Source organism: Dreissena polymorpha, unplaced genomic scaffold (genome assembly GCF_020536995.1).
Source record: "Dreissena polymorpha isolate Duluth1 unplaced genomic scaffold, UMN_Dpol_1.0 chrUn080, whole genome shotgun sequence".
NCBI lineage: Eukaryota > Metazoa > Mollusca > Bivalvia > Myida > Dreissenidae > Dreissena > Dreissena polymorpha.
In genome coordinates, this window is record NW_026273394.1 from 5,001 (window position 1) to 14,902 (window position 9,902).

The window sequence follows — 9,902 nt, forward strand, 5'->3', positions numbered from 1 at the left end:
TGTAAGCAAGTGTTTTTTTCTGTTTTTTTTTGTATTTACAGATAACTTAATTCGTATAATATTCTCGACATATTGTTTCAGTCCTTAAATAAAGAAATAACTGCATTCAACGAGTTCACACTTCCAGACCTTAAAGCTGCCTTTAAATATATCCCCAGTCACTTCCTCCATCACACAGACAAAGGGATGTGCACAATACACTTGCACATCCCACTGCAACTAATCTGGGGACTGCAGCCACACTTCAGTAACTCCTAGCACGACTCTAATGCTTGCGGAAGTGTTGTCCAGAACGGTACCCAAGTGTTGTCCTGGTCTCTTACCCAACCTCAATTACTTGGAAAAGGGAGTTCTTGTGAGGGCAATAGTGCCTGTCCCCAGCAGTATCCAGCCTGGTATGCGGTACGCTTAGTGTGTTGCAGTAGGGCTGCTTGTGTTGGTGGAATTCCATCTATTGATCTACCTTTGCGTGTGAAGACGTTCTTTCGGTCATCATTGATACATTCAGCAGCATTCGAACGATCATACATAAGTATTACGAAACGTTCCAACGCTGGCGTGATAGTTGCAATGGATTCGTCTGTTGGTGTTTTACCGAGATCTTGAATGCTTCTGTTGCGGCTCCATATGCATTTAACGTTCCCCATGCTGCTTTTTTTTACCTTTACCACTGAATGCTGAGGTCTGGTCACATCCAATAAATGCATGAAATGCCAATAGACCGCTCATGATATCCTGACCAAGAACATTACACAGTTTATGTACAGGTATATATATATATATATATATATATATATATTATATATATATATATATATATATATATATATATATATATATATATATATATAAACTGTTTTCCTGTGCCAAATGCTATCCAAAGTTATTTTACATTCATATGTTGAAAAGCTGCTGTAGCTATGACAACTACATCTGTATCAACAGTTCGTATTAGGTTTTCTTATTGTTCTGGTTGGCAGCATGATTCGCATGGAGTAAAAGTCTTGTATCTGCTTCTTCGTGTGAACATGGGGACAGGCTACTGCTTTCTTCGATCGGTATATAACTCGGAACGTTTTTACCTTTGGTGGTGATGGTCTTCGAGAATACCCATTTCTTAAGTATCACAGCCGTGCAAATCTATGATTTTTTTGGGTAAACTCACTCAAAATTGAAAGTTTTCACGCTGATTTGTGGAATAATTAAATAAATAGACATTTTCAATCATGGAAAATTAACCAGAGTTTCAGTTTTTGGGTATTAAATAGGTATCAGAAACCTTTCTGATAATTAAGTAAACAAAAAATAAATTTTCCAGGTATTCAAAAAAAAAGGTTAAAACTCGCCAAATTTTGCTTTGTTAGCAGAATTTATCTATTTTTTACTTTTTAACTCTGCTAATTCTTTTTACCAAGTTAACAATTTCCCAAATATTTGTCTAATTAGTGTTTTAAAAACACACAAACGGCCTTCTTCATTCATTCCAATGACGACTTTTTTAATCACCATCTATTAGTGATTTTGGGTGGGAATGGATAAAATCACACACAAAACTGCTGATTTCTGGGATAATATTATTTAATTAGATTTATAAGACACGTGATCACTATAATAAACAAATATTATTCGCATATATACAGTTGTATATAAGATCACTCTAAACAAACAATACAATGATCGCAGTGTGATTTTTGGTTAAAACCACTTTTTTTTTTACAGCTTATGTAGGTTAAAAACCACTAAATTTTTAACTATTTTAGCTGTTTTTAGTCCATTTATCAGGTTTTAGTTCCTAATTTTTACTTTAATGAAATAATTTTCAACATAATAGTCTAACTATTGTATTAAAAACACACAAAAGGGTCTCCTGATTTAATTGAGAAATGATCATTTTTGAATGACGACTTTTAGTGAGATTTCAGGAACAATATACGAAATCAAACACAAAACTTCTGATTTCTGGAATAATTTAATATTGTTAGATTTATAACACATGTGATCGCAATAATAATACAATCTTTTGTCTTTGTACATATGCTTATAACATAGCTCAAAACAAAACATTCCAATGAGTACAGTGTACATGTAGGTTTAAAACCTCTATTTATTTTTTACATTTTATTGCTTATTGCTTGCCACCTATTTAATACCCCAAAACTGAAACCCTGGGTAAATTCCCATGACTGAAAATGTATATTTATTTAATTTATTCCAGAAATCAGCGTGAAAACTTTCGATTTTGAGTGATTTTACCCCCCCCCCCCACCAAAAAAAAGCATAGATATAAACGGGTTTGACACTTAAGAAATGGGTTTTCTGGAAGGATATAAAATTCTCTTTTCAAATATACAAAAAACATATTGTCCGCAGAACTTGCAATACACACCAGTGGGCTCTCGGACCATGATAATCTGCTTTATGGATTTATTTATTATTAAAGTAAATGAATATTTGCCAAAAAAAGCATAATTCCCACCCCCCCCCCCCAAAAAAAAAAAAACCATGACATTTTGACCTTACAAAAAGTACAAAATTAACAAAATACTTAAAATATAGATTTTTGATTATCAGCATAATTCTTGAATTATTGATTAAGTATTGTAATATTTCATTTGATTTGCAAAAGATCGCAACAAAAAATCAGCACCTCGATCGATATTTTCTCCTTTTTAGGTTGGCGGCCATTTTGAAAATTGTGGCCATTTTGAAAAATATGAATTGGGTCCATAGCCTATATTGTCTTAAATACTTTAAACTACCAATTAGCAAAGAGTGTTGCTTTTATCAAAAAGTGAATAATTCCACTGAATACAAGCACCATATGTGGTGAAGGATGTGACCGCGGTTAGATTTTAAGGCAGCTTTAAGGTCTGGAAGTGTGAACTCGTTGTATGCAGTTATTTCTTTATTTAAGGACTGAAACAATATGTTGAGAATATTATAATAATTAAGGTTTCGTAAATACAAAAACAGAAAAACACTTGCTTATAAAACATACGTTCAATGATTATTGAAATTATAGATTGGAGTAGGAAAATCCCATTTTTGTACTTTATACGGCCATTTTGGCAGCCATTTTGAATTAAATGCAATATTTAAATCATTTTTTTTGTCATGTAGAAACATATTTTAATTAATTAATACCATAATAGCATAAAACATCTAATTTTAATGCCAAAAACAGAATATTTTAATCAAATATTGCAGTAACATGTAATTTCCTAAATTTTGGCGGCCATCTTTGTGGCCAACTTGAAAATGGCGGCAATCTTGAAAATTGGAGATGGGTCCATAGCAAAAATTGAATAAAATACTTGTATCTACAAAAGGGCCAAGTTTGTTGCTTGTATTAAAAAGTGAACAATTCCACTGAATACAAGCACCATATGATCCCGCTACTAAAAGTAGATTATTAACTAACGGCTCTCGCATACATGTCGTGAATCTCTATTACTCTGCTTCTCTCCTCTGTGTCTGTCTCTGTAAGTGTCTGTATGTCTGTCCGTTCATACCAGAGCTACAGTAGGGGGTTCTTTATGTCCGGTTTTCTGTACAACTTGACACAATGAGGTTCATTCCGTAAAAATCACTCTTACGAGGTAAAAATATACTTGTGGGTTTCTACGTTAGAGTATCATGTACTACACAATTATTTCAAGCAGTAACCAAATAGTAAGTATGACAAGTTTCAGTGCAAGTAACAAGCATGCGAAGCGCATTAATCATCTGTAATAGTGAGCTTTAAGTTTATAAATGAAGTACACTCCTGTATTATCTTGACCTCTTTTGAACTGCACCAGGTCATATCATTTTTTCATCAACATGTTGAATGCAATGTCGAATTTTTCCACCAATACGATTTTTTTTTAAAGAAACCCTGGCGGATATGTAACTCGGGGACATTGGTTGATATAATTGTCGGTTCAAAAACTTTTTCACTGTCATACCTTAAAAGAAATTTGTAAATAAAGTGCTAAATATGGGACACCTCACTGCATCGTTGACTTTAAATAGCCATATTTCAATAAATCCTGAATAATAGTAACCAGGATTTTAGTAACATACATGGTAATACCTCCGTTGCATAAACCAAAATATATTTTAAGTCAAAAATGCCTTAAAACAATTATAGAACTGGATTTACTTACTCTACCGAAATTCAGCGAAATATATCGGTAACTTTTCCAAGCACATCCAACTTTTCACAGCATATCGGGTTTCCGGGGGTGATATACATGTAGGTGATATGTCTTGCATATTATACATGGACTGAGTTTCTTTTAATATTTTAAAATGGATTTCACTTGTTGGGGAACGAAGGGCTTAACAAGGTCAAGATTGTTTAAATTCGCAATCGTACTTAGAGCGGGATTTTCCCCAAACAAAACCTATTTCTTCAGTTACTTATTTACAACATTAGCAATATCTATATCATGCAAGTGGTTTGGATGTAAGTTTTATCATTAGCACAGATCTTTATAGCCATACAATTCTAATCCGTCTTGGGTTTTTATCAAATCACAAATAAAATGTACACCATTTTCAAACCATTTTTTGAGGAAACCAATTTTATTACCACTCGTTATTTATGGCTTATAAAATATTGGAGTTTGTAACATAAACTTTATATTTAATGATTCCACTTTGCGGAAATCAACAAATGATTTTAAAGTGTCCATCCAAAAAGTATTGTTTGTTTTATATATTTTGGTTTCCGGATAGTGAACACCACAATTGTAAAGTTATTGGGTATTTATTATCATTTTTGCAATGTTATCCATTTACTATTTCCCGTAATGATCCGTCGTATCCAGCCCCTTTCAGAATATTCTTTAATATAAGTATATTTTTGTTTGTTTTCAAAATCCCATTCCACATAAAGTTAAAAAAAGATCATTTACAATAAGTAAGTTCTATCAACATTCTATATGGTGTATTGGGAAGTGAAACAAATAAGTGTGTAAGGACTGGCAAACATTGGTTTTAATTTATTGTATCCTACCAATTGGAGTTAATATTCTCCTTGACCAGCGTTTTAGCAGTGCTTTAACTCTAGACACTTTATCCGTGTAATTAAGGCTGATCATCTTGTTGAGATCCACATGGAAAGTTAAGCAAAGCATATCGAAAGTCTGCTGGTCCCATATTAACTTCCATCTAGTTTTGATACTTTCACAACCCAATGTATTTTTTTCCTTTCCTAACCACTTTTGTTTTGTCGAAGTCTACCTTCAAACCAGAGCACAATGTGAAAAGCGACAAGGTTTCATTAAGGGAGTCTGCAGAGCCTTCCAGGAGAAAATATTTATCATCAGCAAATTGCGATAGCTTTTATTCAGAATTATTGATTTTTATTCTTTTTAGTTTTGGATTTGCCCTGACTCTAAGAGAAAAGATTTCGGCACTTAAAATACAAATATAACAACTGAGGGGATCACCTTGACGACAGCCACGATGTTTTTTGAAAAACTCAGATAACGACCCGCACTGTGTGACGGCTGAGATGCAATCCTTATATAGAACATTAAACCATTTGCCTATGTCAGGATCAAAATTTGATGAGACGAGTGTTTTGTTAACGCACTTCCATGACAATGAATTGAAGGCCTTTTTAAAATTTATAAGCAGGAGGAGACCAGGAATATTATTTTCTTCAGTGTACCGCAAAAGGTCATTTTCCGTTTCTAGATGGCAACATCCCTAAAGGACCTTCCTATGGTATTTACATTTCGCAGTTGGTACGTTATGCCAGAGCATGTTCGTGTATTAAAGATTTTAATGATCGTAATCTAATATTAACTAAAAAATTGCTAAAACAAGGCTTTTTGTATCATAACCTAAGAAATAAATTTGCTAGATTTTACTCTAAGTATGGTGATTTAATTTCAAAATATAATGTTTCTTTAAAATGGCATTTAAATAATGGAATCTCCCATCCATCATTTTACGGAGATGTTTTGAAGCGTGTCCGCAAATTAAAATATGTTAAACCAAATGTTCATATTAAACTTTTCAATTTAATTAACTTGTTTTTATCAAAAGGATACGATGCTTATGTACTTAAAAACACGTGTTTGATGGTTTTCGATTCACTATATCTTTCCTCCCTTAAAATTTGGAATCATTAGTGATATTATAGGCATTTTTCACTGTTGATTAAAATTGTGTCATTGTGTCGTATGAACAAATCTGCATGAATACTACATTATAGGCATTTTTCACTGTTGAATAAAATTGTGTCATTGTGTCGTATGAACAAATCTGCATGTAAACTACATTTGGACTCAAATCGTACATCAAATCATTTCTGTCTTCAGTTGTCAAAATACCTATATACTGTTTGATTCCAATAATGTCGCTTTAATGGAATTACCATTTTTATTCATTTGCTTCTTTATATTAAATCACCTAAACTTGTTTTATTAGTAGCACAGCCCCATTAATATTTTTATTTAGTACTGCCCTTGGAATTTGTTCACGTCATTATGGATTTTTGTGACGTCATACGACCGACTTTTCCAGTTGTAATCTACATGCATAGGTCATTGGGTTTATAACGTTCCATTTTATTTATATTTTCTCTCTGATAGGCGTTTCTTGTTTGATTTAATTATTTTTAATTTGTTTAGCAGTCACATAAACAACCAAGCTATGTAATATGGAATTTTTACACCCATTATTGCTGCTTCTTCCTGTATTTGCGCGATGATTATCTGAGATATTAACTATATGATTCTATATTCTCAAATCTTTTCTATAAAGAAGGAATGTAGTTTACAATTGTTAATAGTTTTATTTGATCGTTCGTCAAAAAGTTGTTATTCTGTTACTCTTGTATCTTCAATGCAATTGAGTAATTAAATAGTAATTAAATTGAATGCGTTTTAATTCCCTTTTATTATTGTTTAATTTGAGTTATAATGCTATGACGTTAAATTTTATTTACACTTAAATGTATTATGAATATTGCTGGGCCAAGTGTGAGGTTGAGAGCTCTATAACCAGGTTTAAACCCCCAATGCTTTGCATTGACCGTTCCAAGGCGGTGATCCCAGCTTTATTCATATTTTGTGTTTATGTTGGTTTGTATTGTGCTGTTTTGTACTGTTTGGGCAATCGGTCACTTGCCTTAAATAAAGGACCAACTAATTGTTTTTAATGAAAATTCAATACTGCTCCAGCAGCTGGAGTTTCACTTCTTTATATAGATCAGTCTAGTATTTTCACTTATGCACCTTCCTTTAATAAAATCAGTTTGGTCATTATCAAGGAGCGTGTTGATATATTTTGTTAATCTGTTAGCAATAGTTTCAGAACTAATTTTGTAAACAGTGTTATTGGACGCCAGTTTTTTTTATTTTCTGGGTTTATCGCCCTTAGGTTAAATTTTAGTTTTTTGTATACAATAAGTAGTTAACATGTGAAAATAAATGTTAATATTAAAACGATGTTAACACTCAACTAGTTGTAATATATATATAGACACAGAAAGTATTTGTTATCCTCATAAACCTATTTATCTGTGTGCATTCCTTTTCATTGAAGAAAGCCGTTTGCTAAATGTTGATGATATGGCCATACCTCTGCAATACCAAGCGGCGAACAAGGTGTTGTTTTAAGGAGATGAGCGTTAGTGTGTTCATTCTATAAAATATATGCGCCGTGCTCTAGGAAAAAGGGGTTGAATTCATGTGCGTAAAGTGTCTGATTAGTCTGTGCGGACTGCACAGGGACGACACTTTCCGCCTAAAAACGATTTTTGCTACGAGACTGTCTTGAAACGAGACTTATCACAGACGCGGAAAGTGTCGTCCCTGATTAGCCTGTGCGGACTACACAGGCTTAACTGGGCACATGCATTCAACCCCCTTTTCACAGAGCACGGCTCATATGCAATATAAAACGCTGTGCAGTATATCTGTTCATGGAAATTCTAGTGTTGCATTCTTAATAAATCGGATACAATCACAAATAAAATAATTCTACCAAAACAGATGTTACTATGTTCAATAAACGCTAAAGACAATCATATGTACAATGTATGCTTATTGTGAACGGAAATGATAAAGACAATAACATGCATGCTTGTTGTAAACGGTGGCCTTTATTTGCAAATAATTCCTTCTTGGCGTGAAATGTTTTTTTTTCACGGGGCCCTCTGTCACACATGTTGAAACCTCGCAGCCATGGTAGTTTACAGAATGCAGAGGACATACACATTCAATTCTTAACAACGACCAATGGTTTCCACTGGTGTCTATGGACAGATTCAAATTTTACATTGAATGTGAAAAAGTAGCTGGTCATTCATGGCGTATTTATAAATTATGTGTATGTTCTTATTTGGTTTGGAAAAATGGAATTAATTAGAGAATAATTGTTTAACACAAGATCAAATAAAAAAAAATCTGGGCATTGTTTTGTAAAGTTTGGGCACAGATGTGACTTTTAGTGTTTGTGCACTTGTTCACAATACTCATTTAATGAAAAACTGCCTGGCCCCCGTTTTTGAGCTCGACTAAAAAATATATATAAAGAATACTAGGTTAGCGTTGAATACAGAGAAGTTTATGTTGCGAGGCTTAGAACGCCGGGAGCGCGAGCCTTGGCGAGTGCTTACGGTGTTCGAGCCGAGGAACATAAACTTCTCTGTATTCAACGCTAACCTAGTAATCTATTTATCCCATTTTTTTTCAACGTGATATTTAAAATAAATAAATCTAATAACCTTAACAATAATTTTAATTTATTCTTTAAAATGCTTTAAATCTAACGAATGCAACCATGCGTAGTGATATACAATGTATTTGTTTTGGTACGCAAAATAGTCTTTCAAAAAATCACACAAAAACTGTACAACGAGAAAAAACATCACCATATGCCTCGATTTAATTTTACGCAGCATGCACATTTTAATACATTACGACCGCGAAAGGAAGATTTTATAAATTTTATTTTCGAAAGAAAATGATCAAAATCAAATATGGCGGCGATTGCTCCTGACAAAATGATGTCGATGCCAACTTACACACAGAGTCGTTCTAATCATAAATTATCAAAAAACTACTCGCCTTATTTGTTCATGGACGCTGCAGATTTTGATGGCGTCTTGATCTAGCCTTCCCATCCTTCAGTTTGCGATCCAAACACAAGATAATCCGTAAAAAATAAATAAAGCTTTGAAACACTTGTTGCAAACGGGTTATTCTTACTGAATAGACTCTCTTTGATTAAATCACAAAGACAAAGTGTATTCATAAAAAAAAATACCCTTACGTTTACTGACTTCCAAAAGCAAAACGAATAGACTACTGAACCAAAATACACACCATCAGTATGCTCTGCACACACAAATTCACATCAAAATAGGCATGCTTATTCTGATAATCAATAACACGAATTAGCTAGATCTACATGTAGGTCTAATTCCTTCGTCTCACCGGTTCCATCCGAGGTAAGTAGTCCATAGATAATGCACTTTTTCATAATAACATCCACGAATCGATACATAGACACGAAACAATGCGAGTCTTCAATGTTTAATTCCCAGATATCGCATACTTGTTTCGTGTACACCTAAAGTTTACTAAAGATAACATCACACAAATGACGCAATAAGTATGTCATTTTATGACGCAATCAATCAGCTGATTCATTTTACGGATGGCGAAAAATTATGTCCCGCGACTAGATCTAAAGGTTGTGGGTTGTATTTATAATTTTAAAGCAAAAGTTTTCTCGACTCTAGAGATTTCTTTCGAAAAATCATTCAGTGGTTGAATAATTTAAAAAGTAGTCCTTGCACGCGACAGGTATATCCCACAGTGTTGGAGACAGGCTAGTATATTCCATAAGCTGTTATACCGTCAATGTCGCGGTGAAAATGGGATAAATAGAAGTTA

General features: G+C 33.4%; 1 long non-coding RNA gene across 1 annotated transcript in view; it reads left to right on the top strand.

Annotated features, from left to right (window-relative positions):
* LOC127864011 (uncharacterized) overlaps window positions 1-7,448 on the top strand; it is a 10,193-nt gene extending 2,745 nt beyond the window's left edge. Inside the window, exon 2 of the long non-coding RNA XR_008041375.1 lies at window positions 5,365-7,448. This is a non-coding gene — a long non-coding RNA (uncharacterized LOC127864011). The remainder of the gene's footprint in view (window positions 1-5,364) is intronic.
* The last annotated feature ends 2,454 nt before the right edge of the window (window positions 7,449-9,902 follow it).